Source organism: Athene cunicularia (assembly GCF_003259725.1).
Source record: "Athene cunicularia isolate RWA chromosome 9 unlocalized genomic scaffold, athCun1 chr9_part1, whole genome shotgun sequence".
NCBI lineage: Eukaryota > Metazoa > Chordata > Aves > Strigiformes > Strigidae > Athene > Athene cunicularia.
Genome location: NW_020799110.1, coordinates 17261409 through 17267580, shown reverse-complemented (window position 1 = coordinate 17267580; position 6172 = coordinate 17261409). Strand labels below are relative to the sequence as shown.

Sequence of the window (6172 nt, the reverse complement as noted above, 5' to 3'; positions counted from 1 at the left end):
AAATAATACTTGAAAAAGGATCTTATGTAGCTACAGTGCAGAAGTAGAAAAGATGTAGACATACACAAAGTTTCACCTTTATAAAAAATGAAGAGAGGTATGAGAAATATTTACAATTTGAGACAATGATGTTCTAATGTTCTGTGTAAATTCCTTTGGCATCTGGAGTAACACTACTACTTAATCTTCCAAAAGGCAGATCAGTATCTGAGAACATCTTCAGAAGAAGCTTGCTTCTTCTCTATTCAATAAATTGAATAATTTATTCAGTCACCTAACTCACCTTACAAAACCCACACCCTTGGAACCCCACCCCCACAGTAAATCCCTGCTCTATTATGAAACACCTTTTGTGAAGTAGTGCCAGAAGAGTGCACAAGACAACAGTAATTCATCATTTACATACACTGTGTTCCCATTTTGAGCTCAAAATAGTTCTCTAAACTGGCCAGCTACTTGTCAGTTTTATTTTTGCTGCAGGATTTTGCCTAGGATTTGCTAAACTGTGCTAGCATATTCTCATCAAAACCTAGTCTCCTCTCATTACAGGCTGGTGTCATCAGTGATGTGCCTGTCAATTCCCAGGACTGTTGTAGAAATTTTCCTCTTTAATGCTGCAGCTGAAACTTTTGACCCCTTTTTCTCCAATATTAGCTCTCATGCTATTTCTCCTTATTTATTTATTTTCCCTGGTAAGAAAAGAAACAAGTAACTTTCTCTGGTGCCCACAATATAAGGTCACATGGCAAAATGCAGTAAAATTCTGAAATGTCAGCATTTGGCTTACACTTCTCTCACCACCAGGTAAAATCACAGCCGTCTCCAGAGACACTTCCTGGCCTCCAAGAAGCATCATGTTTCACACTGTAAGATTGAGCCATGTCAGACTTACTGTACAGTACAGATAGCACTGGTGGTGTACAGCTAGATGTACACATCTGGCCGCTGTCCCACAACAGTCGCTGCACACACAGTTGGTTTCTTTGTCAACATGCTGCATGGAGATTGTGACCTATTTTCACTGGCTATAGTTTTTAACATATATATGTACGTACCCCCTTGTCGCGCACACATGCAGACTCTCTGAATGCTGTAGTTTAAAAATACAATACCCATGACCAAAGCCACACACAACCACCAGACTTACTGTAGCAGCCCTGGAAAAGCTACTGCTGCACCATTCCTCCATTTACAAGGCTACCTGGATAAACATATACGGTCACCACTAGGGTAACTTTAGTAACTAAAAAGGTTGTTCAAATTACTTGATCCTGATTTTAAAAAGAAAGTCTCTTACATATACCATATGTTTAAAAGTCTTTCTGGCTAGAATTATCATCAGAGTAAGACAGATCTTAATCATCTAGTCCCTACACAAAACCTGCCCTGTTTGGCAGCAGCAGTGTCAAAATGATCTTGAGAGTTAATCAAGTTTTAAAGAAGTATTTCCCTGCCCTTGCCCTTCCTTTTAAATTTCTTTATAGGTAAATATAAATATGTGAATATGTAGACTTTTAAACAAAGATAAGATGGAAAAGGACCTGTTTCTTTTTATAAGTGAGGTCTCTCTCATCCACCATAGACAGAAGAGCAATGAAAATTTTCACAAAAAGAAGCCATTCTGTCAGCAGTTGAAGAAAAATAGTAAACAAAAAGGTTTACCACTTACAAATAAAATATGCCCTCCCTCCTGTTTTCTTCTTTTCCAAAATAGTGTCATAGTCCAGATATTCATGTGACCTCAACTGGTCCAAATTCAATGGTGGAAATACCATCTCTTTTCACAGGAAACATGATAGCTGGTTCAGTTAGTTGCTGCAAAAAGTTAATGCATTTCCAAACAGATCATATCAGCACCCTACCCTGAAGAGACAGATTTTGCAGTCAGTATCACCAGCATCACCACTCTAACCAAAGAGAAATCAAAGTGCATCCCATCCCGCCCGCGGCCCTCATGCAGCGGCAGCCCAGGTCCATGGGACAGAGCTGCTACTGAAGGACCTGAAGCTGGCCAGGCCCAGTCCCAGCACAATAAAAACATCACCACAAACTGGAATCTGCCAACACCAGAGAGCAGGCATTTGCTTGCTAAGATGACTAGCAGTATTTTACACCAAGTTTTCAAGATTAGTGCACCTCTGTTTGCTGAAGAGCTGGTAATTAAGTTTTGAAGGCAAGGTAGTATCACAAAACAGGAAGCATCAACAGGAACAATCTCTTGTTTTAAGACTCTCAAGTCTTACAGCATAGAAAAAGTAGGAGGAAGTAGATGTCACACTGTTTGTGGATCATCTAAAAATATTCAGTAGATTTCTGTATTCAACTTAAAGCAGAAATATCACCAAACTAATTATATATACTTGATCATACAGTAATTGCAAAGGCTTTAAACACTATCAAATTCCAAATAAATGGCAAGTCTTAGTAACGCCCATCATTTGGGAACAAAAAAAGATTACACTGATTTATGTTCCACTGAAAAACAGCAGTGCACACAGTGATAAGCTGAACACAATGAGACCCATCAGCCTCCTAGTCACGGTAATCTTACTGCATGGATGAAAGAGGTCAGCAGAGATGGATCAAACTAGAATGATTTGTATAATAATACTCAATTCTTATATAATGTTTCTTGGCAGTACTTTCAAAGCACAAAGGTCAGTGTCATTATTATTCCCATTCTACCTATGGGAAACCGAGCACATGGGAAAGAAACCCACTTAAAACTCTCACAGAGAGGCTTTAACAGCAATATATATAAAACTATCACAAACTGAGCATGCTCGTCACTGATGCACATTCAAAATAACAATCTGCCAGTGGACATATGTTTCTCTTAGAACAAAAGCACCTTGCTTCTACATAAATTATTCTTCCATCCCTCAGTTGCCACTACGTTTGTTTCTCATGGACAGAAACGACTGTTACTATTCCATGTTTAGAAAAACATTATCACTACATAACTATTATTCTTCCTGGCATTTGCAAAATATTTTTATTTGCACGCACAAAGAGAGTCAATTTAAATGATCTTCAGCTTCAAGCCATCACAAAACAAAGTTACTCATGTTTATGTACACATATGCTCACATGCATTCACTTTAAATTGTTAATGTGGCATCCTAAATAGTTTAACTTCACACAAACATGGACCCCTATACAAGTACGAAGCTAAAGAGGTTGTAGTGATTTTTTTCCTGTATAACTAAATCTGTTAGGTCTGCAGCTTAGTTGTAAAGATAATCAGAAACAATGTCAACTGGAGAATCTATTGAATCTGTCACAGCCAGTTTGAAGGAAACCGTAGCTGATGGGAAGCACAGACCAACCAGCTGGCGTCACACACAATGCGTACATAACAAAAAAAGTATTTGAATTTTTAGACAAAACACCAGAGAAGTGCTAGTAGTTTTGATTTCATATTCAGAGCTCATTTCACATTTTTTAAAGTGTATCAATGAACAGCCATTTAAAATAATACAGCCTATGACTTGACCGTAATGGCAAAAATCCCCAGTTCAGTTGTGAAATACCAGAAGTCCATTAAGATATTTTGCAATAACATGTGATGCGACCTCATGGTCCTCTGTTGCACTAAATCATAAACTGATCTCCAAGACCGGGATACAGTATTATAAATGCATCAAGAAAACCTGAATTATTAACATGCTGTTAGTATGCATATATTTTCTTGGTACATTTCTTCATTTATTTATTGCACAAACTTAATAGACTACAAAGTTAACTTTAAAAATTCCATAGTCTGTAAAAGCACATGCATATCTAGAAATAATGAAATGCGAGAGATCTGTAGAAAATAAAAACCAAAATGGAGCAGACAGCATTTCAGCGTACTTCAGGCTTACACTGACCTGCACATTTTCAGTCTTTTACTGTTCAATTTAAGACAAATTTACAGGAGTTAACAGTTGTGTGAATCTCATAGTAACAAGTGTAGGCCTACTGATAACCAACTCTGTTGTCCTGATCATTTCAGCAGATTTCTTCAAGTACACAATGAACTCCCAGCACTCTTCAGGCCTTGAGCTGGAACCCCCTAAGGCCCTGGTCAGATACTCAGCATGCTGCCACTAAAGTTTTTTTATGCAGGCTTCATAACTAATGCTCATTCCTGCCCACAAGCCATCACAGCCACAGCTATGGCTATGCAGTAAACCTGCCTTCTTTTCCTTTGGCAAGGTGGAACAATGGGTATTTTTCAGCTGAGTATGTTCCCAGGTGCAGTGAACTGCTCAGTCACCTAATACAGCTATGCTAGCACTAAGTAAAAGAAAATGTTTAAAAGCAGCTGTGAGGTGACCAGAGCCAACTTAACTGCATCTTTCCAGAGAAGCAAGCAAAAGGTTACATCACAAGGAAATGCAGAAAATGGTAAATAAGTTAATTTTTAAAAAGAAAATACACTTGCCTTACTGCTTCCATTACAGTAGCATAGGCACATGGCATTCCTGTGCCTTGAGCAATTTCTAAAATGTCAGCCCTATCAGGAGTTAGTAAAAACTAGGTACGGCATTAAAAAAGACATATTGAGACAAAGTTCATTTTGCATTAGAAGTGAAGATTTGCACCTAAAGCAATCTGAATTGCAATTTGATCTGATTAAGGGATCCTCCCCCATGGAGCATGTTGCAAGAATGGTAGTCTAGAGCCAGAGTTCCTCTTCCCTCCACAGCAATAAATAGAGAACACCATATAAATTCACAGAATTTAAGAATATAGTAACAAAAAAGTATTAACTAAGAGCACTCCGATTCACAAAAACTATTGTGTTAGTCTACGTTATACATTTTGAGAATCAAATATTCACTCATATTTAACCAGGTGAAAACTGTCACTTCTTTCTTCAACACTTTATTAATAAACTAACTGTTAGTAGATAAACTCACTGTTAGTAGATAAAAGTGGATCAGTACTCAGTGTCTTCACTTGGATATAGACACACTGGGTCAGCCAACAGATTTTGTTTAGGAGGCAAACAGAATGGTTAACCTGTGAAATATATTCATTTTTTATGTTCATAAAATTTCTACTGATTTTGCCGCTGGTTTTAACTGTAATAATTTTGCTCAAACCCCAACTTCTCAAGTTCGTGAAAACATTAACTCATAACTAAAGCTCCCTGCCCAACCTTAAACTAACTATTCTTGGTAAAATACGTACTTAACAAGCAAAGTTACAAGAATCTGCAGATAGAATCACAGAACAGTCAGGAGGAACCTCTGGGGGTCATCTTGTCCCACCCCCCTGTTCCAGCAGGGCCAGACAGAGCCAGCTGCCCAGGACCAGATGGCTTCTGAGTATCTCCAAGGAAGGAGACCCCAAAACCTCTCTGGGCAACTTATGCCAGTGCTCAGTCACCTTCACAGTAAAAAAAAAAGTGCTTCCTGATGTTCAGAGAAAACCTCCTGTGTGTCAGTCTGTGCCTATGGCCTCTGGTCCTGTCACTGGGGACCACTGAAGACTGTGGCTCCATCCTCTGTGCACCCTCCCTTCAGGTGTCTATATAATACATTGGTAAGTTCCGCTCTGAGCCTTCTCTTCTCCAGGCTATGGTCCCTGCTCTCTCAGTCTTTCCTTGCATGAGAGATGTTCCAGTCCCTTCATGATCTTAATGGCCCTTGGCTAGACTCTCGCACTATGTCTGTGTCTCTCACTGGGGAGCCCCGTAACTGGGCCCAGTGGTCCAGGAGTGGCCTCACCGGTGCTGAGTGGAGGTGAAGGGTCACCTCCCTCAACCTGCTGTCAACACTCCTCCACATGCAGCCCGGGACACCATTAGCCTTCCTGGTGGCAAGGGCCGGTTGCCGGCTCATGGTCAACTTTCTCCCCACCAGCAGTCCCAGGTCCCGCTGTGCAGAGCCCGAGGCAGTACTGGTGCAGGGGCCGTCCCCCCCGCGATGAGTTTCTCCAGGCTGTGGCGGTTCCCGCGCCGGCAGCACAGCTCTCTGCCCTACCACACACAGTGCGGGCACTTTAAGTGCACGTTCCCCGGAGCGCTGTAAACACCCCGCTCCCGCCACCCGAGTTCCGTCAGGAGCTCGGCCTCCGCGCTCGCCTCCCCTCCTCAGGCGGCGGCACTAACGCCGCCGCCCAGTGCCCCCGTGTGGAGTCTAACCCCGCCAAGCCAGAGCACGGCGGGCGTACCTACACA

At 41.1% G+C, this 6172-nt stretch overlaps 1 protein-coding gene across 2 annotated transcripts in view; it reads right to left on the bottom strand.

The window, feature by feature from the left end:
- The window catches only part of TFDP2 (transcription factor Dp-2), a 56642-nt gene that overhangs the window by 28118 nt on the left and 22352 nt on the right, over positions 1-6172 (bottom strand). The window lies entirely within an intron of this gene.